The following is a 13,221-nucleotide window of genomic DNA, read 5'->3' on the forward strand; positions in this document are numbered from 1 at the left end:
AGAAGATGTAAGGGAATTACTCCTTTGTGCACCATAGGCATTTTCAAGCTCTGTTTGTGCATTCTGCGGCTTGACAAAGGGATTCTAACTTTGGGTAGAATGCCTTACCCCATACTAATTTGCACGTCCTAAACATTCCCTAAGATAGACAGATGCTTCCTGAACAATCATTTCCAGGATTCTGTCCATGTTCCAAGTCAGGAGGTTTAATATGGATGTGATTCTAGGCTTGCTTTATTTTGCTTTTACATGTGACTTCTTTGATTTTTGACATTTTTTTTCTAGAACCGACAAAAATATTCATCCTGTCCATAGTAATTAAAAAGGATATGTAACCTGCATTAATCCTTCAGACATTACTGTATTGATGAAAGACCATGTTTTGAGGACAGTTGTGCATCCTCAACTTTTTAAAATCTATTTTGTCTGGCGGTTTGTTTATCCTCAGTAGACTTTAGATATTGGAGCTCGCAGGTGGCGCTCCATGTTGCTTTTGTTGCTCAGCCATTGGAGTAGCGTTTTTTGGTGGCTGGTGAGGTAGTACTCCCAAAGTATTCATTTAACTGTAGGAGATGGAGTCTACCACCACCTCCACAAGATACGAAGGGCGAAACAGTTGGTGGTAGCTGATTTTACTGTGCAATGGTGCTAGCCTCTTTTCATCTGTCGCCCTGGAATGTCTCTACCAATCTCTTTTTGAAAAACACATTCAGTAATGTGACTACTTCAAGCTCCCTACAGTAATACATAGGGGTCACAACATGAAGCATGTGCGTGCATGTGTTTGTACATGCACTTTGTAGATTGTGTCTTGTCTGATGTGTGAATAGTTACATCCACAAGGACACAGTGATAGTTGTACTTCATTGTTGCCTGCATTGATGTGACAACCCTGAGATCCCTTTCACTCTGACACACCCGCAGCTCACCTGATTCACATATTGTAATTCTACTTATATGGCTCTTACTACCCCTGATGAGGTGTTGAAGCGCTTTTCGTCGAGTCGCATGCTACTCCGGAACCTAAAAGGAATTAGTGGAGGATTACTATACGGAAATATGAGTACAGTATTAGTATTGTTAGGAGTTTATTTGAGCTGAGTTTGTTAGTTGGATTGACTAGAATAATGGAGGGATAGGGGAGGGAAGAATCCAGAAGTGTTAATTGGGAGTTTATAGTAATAGGATGAGGCTTGGAAAGAGGAAGGGCTAGGGAGATCATAGTAGCAGGAGGGGTTTTGGGTGACTCAATGGTGAGATAAATTAGGGAGAATTTGGTAGGGTTGTTTGGGAGATCATGGTAGTAAACTGAGGTTTGGGGTGAGCTAGATGCTGTTGAGGAGGGAAGAGCTTAGGCAGGGTTATTTTGGAGATGAGAGTAGTAGAATGGGTTTTGGGATGAATCAGAGTGGGGATGGAGGACAGATTGATAGAAACATAGGGTGATGGGGAGACAGAGTAAAGCTTGCAAGAGAGTAAATTTATATTATTGTTTATTTATTTATCATTATATATATATACATATATATATACATATATATATTTTAATGTATTTATTTATTTTAATTTAATTTAATTATTTATAATTTGAATTTAAATAGATATGTAAATACATAGTAAGGGAATATATGTACAAGGACTATAATAATGGGTATAATAATATGAAAAGAAAAGTAGTATTGTATAAACACAGACTTTCAAGATGTGTAATATTTGAAGTTAATTAATAAGTGTACTTTTCTAACATTCATTTATCTTTCCTGATTTTTGAATACCGAAATACTTGCTGATTAAATAGATAATAAAACATTTGATCATTGTGAAATAAAAACGAAAGCAGGGATTCATAAGTTTCTAATATAACAGCTTATCTAGGAGCTATGCAATGACCTATGAATATGCTAAGCATAGAATAATATACACATATATATGTGTATACACACACACACATATACATACACACATGCACACACACACACACATAGAATAACAGATTGAGGGGGAACTAGCTTTTGGTGGGTTAGGCAGTCTCTTCTCCAGATCTGTGGAACAACAGGTTATTTCGTATTGGATGTTGAATACACATTCTATTGACCTCTGCCCTTTTTGATAATCTGCATCCTGTCCGGAAATGAAAGAAACCCCATTCATTCTGGTATATCTCTCATAGAACGTTGGCCATTTGGTGCCTACATCACCCTTCCAGGCATGATGACACCCATGTACAGTTGCCACGCACTCACTCGGTATAGTTAAGGATATTGAGCTTTGTGTCCCTCTTGTATGGATGGCCCTGGCTGCCGCCAGTGCCACAGAACAATACAGTTGAGTTTGGTCCTAGGATTGGTTTTGGTTTTGCCTGAGGCATCAGCACATCTATCTTGCCCCTGGTCAGATTTCTTCATTTGCTAGTGCTGCAGAAACATTTCAATGGTCAGGCAAATACAAGCAAATGGCTCTGGATATCCCGTTCCTATCCATCTCCAGTGTCCTGCTGAGACGGGAACTATACAACACTAGAGTGGATTCAAACTGCCTCATCCTGAAAGCAAGTGCAAGGTACAGATGACTGAGAAATCCAATATGGTTGTCTCAAGTGGAAGAGCATGCTCTGTTGTGGAGAAGCCTTCGGAGGTTAGCTGGCCTGAGCGGAGACCAGTATATCTTCTCAAAGGCCTGCATCATTTTAAATTTGAGTGCATGCTAGTAGCATTGGAAAAGTGCATGTGATGATGTAGCTGGGCTGGTTCTTTTTGCCTCCTTAAAATTGTGGCAACATGTATCGGTCTTTCCATGCCTGAGAGAGACACAAGGGGGCATATTTATACTTGTTTTTGGATGTGGCAACCTACTTTGCGTCAATGAGATGCAAAGTAGGTGTTCCAGTGCAAAAAATGACTCTATGTCCTTAGCGCCATATTTATCCCCGGGTTAAAATCACGCATGCGGGGAGGAGGGGACAAGTAATGGTGCAAAGCTTGCTATGCACCATTATTTAACACCTGGATCAGGGCAGGCGTTACGGGACCTGTGGGCCTATTTCCATGGTGGAACACCATGAAATAAGCCCACATGTGCCCTCCAAAAGGCCAGAGGGACACCAACACCAAAGGGACAGTGGAGGATTGGGGACCCCATCTCAGGCAACTATAGGTAAGTATTTTGTTTTAAAGTGCCATTGGGGCCCCTGAAATGGGCCCCCCTACATGGCACTGGGTGCAATGGCCATGCCCAGGGGATGCTGGTCCCATGTGCTGGCCATTGGGGTGGTGGGTGGTGGAACTGGCCCTTTTTGCAGGGTTATACCCAAACGTTTTGCCTTCTTCCTCCTATTTTTTCAGGTCTGTTTTTGCTGGTTTATTGTCTCTGCGCAATTTGCCACTGCTAATCAGTGCTAAAGTGCAAGTCCTCCCTACAGAAATTGTACTGTTGACTGGTTTATCCATGATTGGCATATTTGATTTACTGGTAAGTCCCTAGTAAAGTGCACTAGAGGTGCCCAGGGCCTGTAAATCAAATGCTACTAGTGGGCCTGCAGCACTGGTTGTGCCACCCACAGTAGTAGCCCTGTAAACATGGTTCAGACCTGCAACTGCAGTGTCTGGGTGCGCAGTTTTGAACTGCCAATTCGACTTGGCAAGTGTACCCACTTGCCAGGCCTAAACCTTCACTTTTACTACATGTAAGACACCTCTAAGGTAGGCCCTAAGTAGCTCCATGGTCAGGGTGCAGTGTATGTTTAAGGTAGGACATATACTAGTGTGTTTTATATGTCCTAACAGTGAAATACTGCCAAATTCGGTTTTCACTGTGCAAGGCCTATCTCTGTCATAGGTTAACATGGGGGCTGTCTTTAAATATCCTTAAAACGCAGATTCCCTTTGAGAGCAGATAAAAATGTGGAGTTTAGGGTCTCTAAGCTCACAATTTAAAAATACATCTTTTAGTGAAGTTGGTTTTAGATTGTTAGTTTGAAAATGCCACTTTTAGAAAGTAGGCATTTTCCTGCTTAACCCATTCTGTGATTCTGCCTGTCTGTGGATTCCCCGTCTGGGTCAGTTTGACAGTTGGGCTGTTCACACCTCTCCTCTAGACAGTGACACAAAAGGGGGCGGGGGTGTAGCCTGCATATCCTGATGAGCCATCTGAGATAGAGAGGAGGGAGGAGTGGTCGTTCACACCTGAAAGGACTGTGCCTGCCCTCAAACAATGCAGTCCCCGACCCCCTGGTGTGCGTCTGGGGCCTGGCCTGGACAAGGAAGGATCTTGCAAACACTTGAGACTTTGCTTTGAAGTTTGCCAACTTCAAAGGCAGAACTGGGTATAAGAAGAAGACCCAGAACCCCAGACTTTTAGAATCTTTCTGGAATCAAGAGGAACCTCTGCAAGGAGAAGAGCTGAAGAGCTGAAGGGTGAGTACTGTCCCTTTGCTGTGCTGCTTCGCTGGACTGGCCTGCAGTTGCTGCTTCTGCCTGAAAAGAGTGCAAAGGGTGAACTTTGCTGTGTGTCCTGCTTGAGGAAATTCTCAAAGGGCTTGAAGTAGCGCTTGCCTCTTGTTGGAAGTCTCAGGGACACCAAAGACTTCAGTTTCCTCGACCTGCAGCACTGGGAACTGTTCGTTTTGTGCTGGTCAAAAGGAGAAAGGAGAAACCACCGCACCACCGCCAACGACACCGCTGGCCTGCACCGTGACCTGCTGACACCACACGGAGTCGCATTGCCCCGCTTTGCACCGCGACCCTGGTCTCCCCAACGCCATCATCAGACGACTTCACCGAGCTGCTGCTCGCACCGCGACCTGTGGTCCCCGCACTCTGGCATCGCCTGCTCACAACGCAGCCTGGGCATCCCCGACGCTCCTGCTGACACCGGGGCCGCTGCCTGCACCATGGCCTGTGGACACCCATCGTGAGGTACACGAAGCACCGTCCCATCCCGCACTGCAGCCCAGGTCTACCGACACCAGCACAATCGACTCCTGTGTCATCACCAGGCATCTTGTCTGCACCGCGGCCTCTGGACACTGCTTGTGAGGGTCACGAAGCACCGTCCTATCCCGCACCGCTGGCTTGGGACTACCGACAACATTGCTTCAGCAACGACGACACCGCTGCCTGCACCGTGACCTGTGGACACTGCACGTCTCACTGCCCCGCTTCACACCACAGCCCTGGTCTCAACCACGCCGTTGGACACCGTCACCGAGCCGCTGCCTGCCCCGTGACCTGTGGGCACTGCACGTTGCATCATCCCGCTTCGCACCACAGCCCCGACGCCATCCACGCCGGCGCACCTGACTTCATCAGCCTGGAGTTCGATCCGCAACGCAAGTGACCTCAAGGACCACGACTCCGGGACCAACACCGCAACGTCAGCGCACTTTCCGGTGCTCACCGCAAGGATCACAACGCCCTGCAAATCCAAGGTACTGTTTGTGGGTCTTCCTGACACAGTAGCTGGCCTGCAACACCGTGCATAGGCTGAACTGTTGGTTTTGCTGATCACGACGCCGTGATAGCCCCAGGTGGAGCTATCGACTTCGAGGAACTGCATTTCTGAGTAAATCTTGCAGAATTCATATTCTTATTACTGTACGTTGGATTTTTATCATATTTGGTCTTGTTTTATATAGATAAATATTGGCTATTTTTCTAAAACTGGTGTGGTGTCAGTTTGTAGTGTTTTCACTTATCATTGTGTGTTATGTGCAAATGCTTTACACATTGCTTTTGAGATAAGCCTGACTGCTTGTGCCAAGCTACCAACAGGGTGAGCAGCGGATATCTAAGTGGGTATCTCCGTTATCCTGACTAGATTGAGGGTCCCTACTTGGACGGGTGCAAATCGACTGCCAACTAGAGACCCAATTTCTAACAGTGGGTATGATTCCTGTCTTTTCTAAGACAGGAGTCATGTGGTATGGATGGTTTTACATCAGAAAATGACGCTAGGCAGGTAGAAGTCATTTTTTTACTCTAACCTGCCTAACGTCATTTTTGGTGCAAAACCCCCTTCTTCCATACCGCGAGCCCCACCCGGCTAACGTCATTTATTTTGACACTAGCCTACCCTTTGCATCGGCTTGCACCATTACATGGCCGGTGCTAAACTTTTTGGGACAAAACTGCATTGGTGCAGTTTTGCACCAAAAAGTATAAATCAGGGTGAAGGTTTCCTCCTTTCCCCTTAGCCCTTCATGGTATGTCCCAAATACCTAACCTGTTGACACTGACTGCTAACTAATATGTAGGTGAGCTAGCAGTGTTCTCAAGATATGCATTACCAGAAAATGTAATTGTTTGTCAGGGAGTGGGAAAAACATAAAGATGATGATTTCAGTAAAGTAGTCAAAATCCAGAAATCAGACCAACTGCCATTGTCTGAGTGAGGAAGGGCTTAATCTTAGTTCTTAAACCACATCATACAAGCTTTTGTTTTATGTGACATATTTACGCTAACGGAACACTGATGACAACTGCAAACCCCCTTCCCCCATCCAGACCCAACGAAGCCAGGCATCTAAATCTGTATTTATAATTATTTTACCATACAAAATATTCCTTAGAAGACTACATGTCCTAAAGGGAAAATTATTGAAACTATACAGTTAGAACTCAAAGTTAAAAACATAAACAACTATAAAAAATAATTTTCCTAAAAATCGAATCACTATTGATATCATAACTGTGTTAAAACTAAAAGCACACCAGGTACAAGTGCCTTAGGTCCCAAATTTAAGGTCCCAAATCGAACAAATATTAAAATGCCTCTTGCACAGTTTTGAATCGACACATTTCAATGTAACAAGGAAGCCGTCGCTAGAGGGTGTTTTTTTCTGAAGGTCTGATCCACATCATACCCATGAAAAAGTGTTAGTGCAAAGAAGTAATTTAAGTGGAAAATACAGCAGAGCAGGTACTGCTATCCAGAGTACATTGTTGTTCCAGAGAAGTGCTGGGACAGGGTGACCAGAATTTTAAAGCCAAAAAACCGGGACATTTCACAAAAATAGAAGAAGGGCAACATGTTTTCTTCAACCGAGCGCACAGAATGACAGCATTCATCAGTATAGAATTACAGACAAGGTGCACATATCAAATGCCATTTTTAAAGCCAGTATAATGTCTGTTAATTAAATAGCTTTCTAATAACACCTGCTTTGTATTTCTGCTTTTGAATACAAAAAAGCCCACTTTTTACAGTTTTCAGGCGACTCTCTAAAAATCGGTCCATGAGCTAAATTTCCAGATATCTGCTGGGACAGCTAGTGAAAAACCGGGACTGTCCTGGCAAATCCGGGACGCCTGGTCAGCCTAAGCTGGGACGCTCCTATTAAATGATGTATAGCAGTAGTGCTGAAAAGTGCAGGTACCCTCCCTTTCAAATTAAAGAAGTGCAGATACTCTAGTACTTTCTCTTTCAAATTAAATAAGGTCAGTTACTCTCCCTTTCAAATTAAAGAAGTACAGGTATTATCCCTTTCAAATGAAAGAATTACAGGTACTCTAGTACTTTCCCTTTCAAATTAAAGAAGTTCAGGTACTCTCCTTTTAAAATTATAGAAGTGCAGGTAATCTCCCTTTCAGATTAAAGAAGTGCTGGTACTCTGGTACTTTTCCTTTCAAATGTAAAACGCGCAAGTATCCAACAACAGACAGTGCCGACACATTTAAGCACTGTTTAGGAGTAAAAGATTTACGCAACCAGGTAGAGACAAGAAAATCACACGAAATGCTGCTTACTGCACTGAGGTCGCGGGTTTTTCGCTGTCGGCTGCGGCGCGCGGAGAACCAATGCCATCACGCCCTCCCAGCTGGGGCCACAAAGCCAAGGCAAAGAGAGAGTCAGCACATTGGGCTTATTCAGCTATTTTCAGGATGTGGATTTACTGCATAGTTCAGGATAAAGAGGGCCCATTATCGGGAAATAAATCCGATCGTCCTGCACAAAGCACTGCCACTTTCTGCCGCAACAAATCCCCCATTATGCGGCGCCTTTCAGTGGCGGAGGCCAGGGCTTTCTTTGTTTTCCTTTGCTTTTTTGGTTTGCTGTGTGCATCGGTCTCAGTTCAATTTCTGAGGCGGGGAGTGCACATCTGAGCGTGTTTCTAAGTGTGCACGTTTGTAAGGTGACTCCGCCAAGGCTCTGCCCCAGTGGCAAGAACTACCTATGAGCTCCTATTTTGAACAACTTCCTTTTTTTACCATTTTCTCCTAATCCAAGCATATGTTACCTAACACTATAGAATTATACATTGAAAGATTAGCTACACAAATACGCACATGTCAACAAGAGAGAAAGTTCACTTTCACGGGGGGTGCCTGGAAGGTGAGGGCCCTGTGCATTATTTGCCCACTTTTGCTCATGACTTAAAATGTTTCTGCTCTACATTCCAGCTTGCTAGGGTGCATCCGATGTTGAAACGCCTGCTGGTTTGGTCCTTTTCTTTGCCCAGGAAACTCTGAATGCAGCACCTGCCCTTCAGACAGAGCCTGCCCTCAGCCTCACCTTCTCCCAAAGTGACTTCTGTTTATTCATCAGTGATGTAAATGTTTATGCGCTTTGTGATGTCAAGTGTAACATTTCTTTCAAAACATATTTTATTGATGTTCATATTTAACAAGAAAAATCCGCAATACATATTTTTGTTCAAGTCGTATGGCATTATTTGGGTGCAACATTATTCACACAATGATCACTTAGGGGCATATTTACAAGAAAGTGGTGCATCATACATGATGCGCCACTTTTCTTGCGCCCCCCTACTGGCACCTAAGCAATCATGGTTGCGCCGTATTTAGAATACGTGCAGCATGGCGGTCATTAGTACAATAGTGTCAACACTTTTGATGCTATTGTGGCGCTTTGCTACACTAGTGTCAAAAATGTTGACACTAGTGCAGCAAAGCACAGGGAGGCCCACTGAATATAATAGGTGCATCACTTTAATGCCTGCTCTGAGCAGACGTTAAAAACAATGGAAAAAAGTTGCAGTGAAATGTTGTAAGTTTCACAGCAACATTTTTTCGGGCCTCCCTGCGCCAGGACACCACCGTGCATACATTATGCCTGATGCAGGCATAATGTGGCCCAAAGGGTTAAAAAGTGCCACAATGCAAGCATTGCACCACTTTGTAAATATGGCGTGGCAGAAAAGCCAACTTAGCAGCGCCTTAGCATAAATAAATGATGCTATGGCGGAGCTCAGGGGGTGTAAGAGGCTTGTAAATATGCTCCTCAGTTCTGCTTATGTAAATGATTTCTCAGGTATGAATCTTGTATTAACAATATTTCACCAGTCTGCCTTGTCCATCTTTGCGTTGATGTACACCAGCTAGATAATTATTTAACTTGCTTTACTTGTCATTATGTATTTCAACCTCACACACTACTCGCTGTTTCCCCCAGGTGCTTCTCGTTGCCTACAGTGTCAACAGTGAAGTTCTGTAATATCAGAAAGTCTCCTGTGATATTATTGATGATGTCATTCATAATGTCATTTGTGATGTCATATGTGAGGGCATCAGCAGTCCGTGGCTGCAGTGGAAGTTAGGGTTGCGCAGGACCTTAACTGATGGACACTGCCTCACAGTAACTAGTTTGGTTGGTTAGGCCAAGTGATGACTTATTTAGGTTAGATTTTTCATTAAATATATATATGACTGCATAAATATCATTTTTAAACAGTTGACACTGCAACACAGTTATTAGTGATAGGTTAACAGGTAGAACCACCCCTATGCAGAAACTAGCAATAGTTGTAGACATTCTTACATTTAAAATATCAGTAGTCAAGTTATTTTAATTCAAGAGGTTACAAAGCAACAGCAGACTGATTGCACTTTCCACCCATAGTTACCACAATGTGTGATGCCGTTTGCGAGATCTTTGTTTGCGCGTGTTGTGTATGGAGTTAATGTGTTGGCTGTTACTTTCTCTTCCCATAAAAGTTGACTTTCCCTTATTCTTGCCATTGGAATTAATTTCATCTCACCTTTCAAATCTCCCTGTGAACGATGCAAAGTGGATATTTTCATAGGGTCAAAGTTTGCACTTGTAAAATATGAAAAAAAAAATATTGGAGTTAATGTGTACGTTCTGAGATTACTTTTCGGTTGTAGGTTTCAAGAGAAATATGGAACAACAGCAGATAAAATGTTAGAAAAACAGGTAAGCTTCAGGAAGGGAAGGCACGCCTAGTATTTAGAGAGCAATGCACAGCAGTGCTAAATGTATTTAAAGTAAAAGACATAAGTACAGAGATCAAAAGTTATTATTAGAAGACTGTGAACTTCACTGACGCGTGCCAAGGTTGCTGAATGCCACGCCTGCCCATTCTTGAGTCCACCTTATGGGTCTGTCTTTCGACTTCCTATTTCTATCTCACTCATGCAGGTTTTTGGTAATGCCTGATGTCACTCTTTGTCACTGCTTTCCTATATTTTGTTTACTTTTTCTTTCTCCATTTTCTCTTTTATTTTCTCTTGCTCAGTGACAGATTCTGATGTTTGAAAATAAGTACCTAGGCCAATGGCACACGTTGTGCACGGTGAGTAGGGGAGGCGTGGGGAACAATACAGTTTGCCTAAACTTACACAGAGTTTCATGAGGTTTGTTGGAGTTAAAAGAACCTAAGCATTTTTTTAAACATTATTTTTCATTTTGTTTTAAATGACAAAATAGAACATATTAATAATGAACACAAAACATAGCAAACATCTACAGGAAGGCACACATATCTCAATTTCCAATATCACAATCCTTCACCATACATGTAACGTAAAGTATTGAACCCAAGCATTTCTGGCAGAAGCTCCACTCCACTGCCTCAATCCCGTGCCAAAGGTGGACCACCAAGGTAGCGGCTTGGCTCACTTTTCCCTTTCAGACCTGAACTCATTCAGTGGCAGACATTTACTTTGTTTTCACAGTCAAATCCTCGTGGATTACTTCTTGTGTCAGATTAACTGCCTAAGAGTTGCAAGTGTACGTAGTGCGGGGGCTTTCTTTGTGCACAACGAGGGATCACCTATCCCAACTCTGTGTAGAGCGCAGCAGCTTCAATGTCCGAGAACAGGCAGGAAATGAGCCGGGCTGCTTCTCTGATGGACACCGATTTTTTTCTGAAGTTAATTTGACGCAGAAGACCTGTTTTCTAGAAGTCTTTTACCAAAGAGTCTCTACTACAATATTTGTCAGCTCATGGGGTCGGAGACAAAGCAAACTCCATTACTGGCCTCATTATGGGGTCAGTTCTGAACCTCGGTAACTCTAGCACACGGAATCTGTAACTTAGGGGGTAGAGTTGGCAGGAATTAGAAAAGAGCCCCTTAAGAAATGAAGAATTACAGGACAATCAGTAAACGTGGTCGTGATTCCACCTCTTTTCAGCAGATGGAGCCTCCCACTGAAACACCACAGACTCATGGAGTTACTTACTGCTAGTCTGACTGGCAACTACTGTTACGAGACAAGTAGGGATTAACAGGGGTCTTCCAATAAAGCCCACTGTGGAAAAGCACTCACTGGAACTGGCAATAAATAAGTGAACTGACATTAACCCCTTACATAGTGACAATATACAGCCGCCACCAACGATCACAATGCAAAATAAACCTCATTTTAACACAGTGGGTACCCTTCTACTTTTGCAATTCAATCGCAGCATGTCAGAAGGCCATACACAAAGGGTATTGTCGATACAAAGGAGCTCCACAAATTATGTGTCATATTTAATCCTAGTCTTAAACCACTTTATCAGGTCAAATCAGTAGTGAAAACTTTGAACATCCATGTTGAACCTTTTTTTTCCCTAAAAAGGGGCCTTATTTAGAACTTCACTGCTAAACTTGCTATTGCTCACTCTATTTAAAGTTAGGAAAATGTCTATGTTTACATTGGCAGAGCCTCCTTTTGGCTCAACCAGAGTAAATCTCTGACCAAGTGGCCCATCCGCCAAAGGGCTGCAGGTCACAGTGTTTTTTGTGTTGCCAAGCTGATGATATGGCGAGGATCTCTCATTTACCCAACTCATGTCCAATATAAGAGGAGTGGCAAGGGAAAATGGAGAGTAGCTCCCTCCCCTCATGCAATGAGAAAACAAACTTCCGCTTTAGGAGTTCATGCTCTGAATACAAACATGTTTGTCTAGCAAGCGGGTTAAACATAGCACCTGATCACAAACCATCAGAACTGTGTAGGGAGCCACTACCGCACTAGCTCCCTTCACAGATGAGACATCCCTAGCAGGCATGTGGAGATCTCTCAATGGGGTAGATGGACCCATCCATCCACCCTGGTCGAAATAACTTGTTTATTGGATCATTTAAAAAAATGTATTATTGAATTGGATATGGTCTCATGGAATTGTTGAATACCATCTTAACATTTAAATATAGCACATTCAAATCAATCAGCCAGAAAATAAAAAAGTATACCACACTAAACATTCACAAGCTGTGTCATATTGGCATTACAATTAATATTTATTTGAACACAACAGCAAATGTAAGTACATATAACAACAGGCGGCAGTGCACAGGACTGAACACATGAGAGATAACGTAGCGAGATCTAAACTCAACACAAACATATAGTAGCACATATCTGATTAGACGTTTCTCACCCTTATTGCATTTACGCCTTAGATTGACAGCCTTGGTTTCATATATCCGACAGAAAAGTGCCCACCACTCATGTGCTGTTGGTGGAATCTGACTAATCCATTCCCTGGCAATTCACAAATAAGCAACTATGATTGCAATAAAGATAATTACAGAGAATCGGGAACCAGTGTTGGGTCTGAATCCCAACTTGATATTCTTTATGGATAGCTGAACATCACTTTCTAGATACTGGGATAACAGTAGGGCAATGCCAAAGCAGTAGCTATCTAAATGTAGACAGCTAGCAAATATATGAACAATAGCTGCAGCTTGTGGCCGACACCTCGGACACCTGCCCTTATTGTGAGTGTTATTGTTAGCTCACTAATCAATCTGCACACATGTGTAGTACAACATGGTGGAGCTTCAAACTGGCTGAAACAACCAAGATCTTTATTATATCAAAAAAATCTGAGATGTCTTGTAATTGAATTGGGTAGAAATATCTTATACAATGGGAGTGTTGACTCAATATTAGAATGCAGTGATGTAGGTGGCGACTTCACATGGAATGTGGAGAGCCAGTGGGGAGAAGGAAAAGGAGAAAAGCAGGAGA

This window comes from Pleurodeles waltl, chromosome 5 (assembly GCF_031143425.1).
Source record: "Pleurodeles waltl isolate 20211129_DDA chromosome 5, aPleWal1.hap1.20221129, whole genome shotgun sequence".
NCBI lineage: Eukaryota > Metazoa > Chordata > Amphibia > Caudata > Salamandridae > Pleurodeles > Pleurodeles waltl.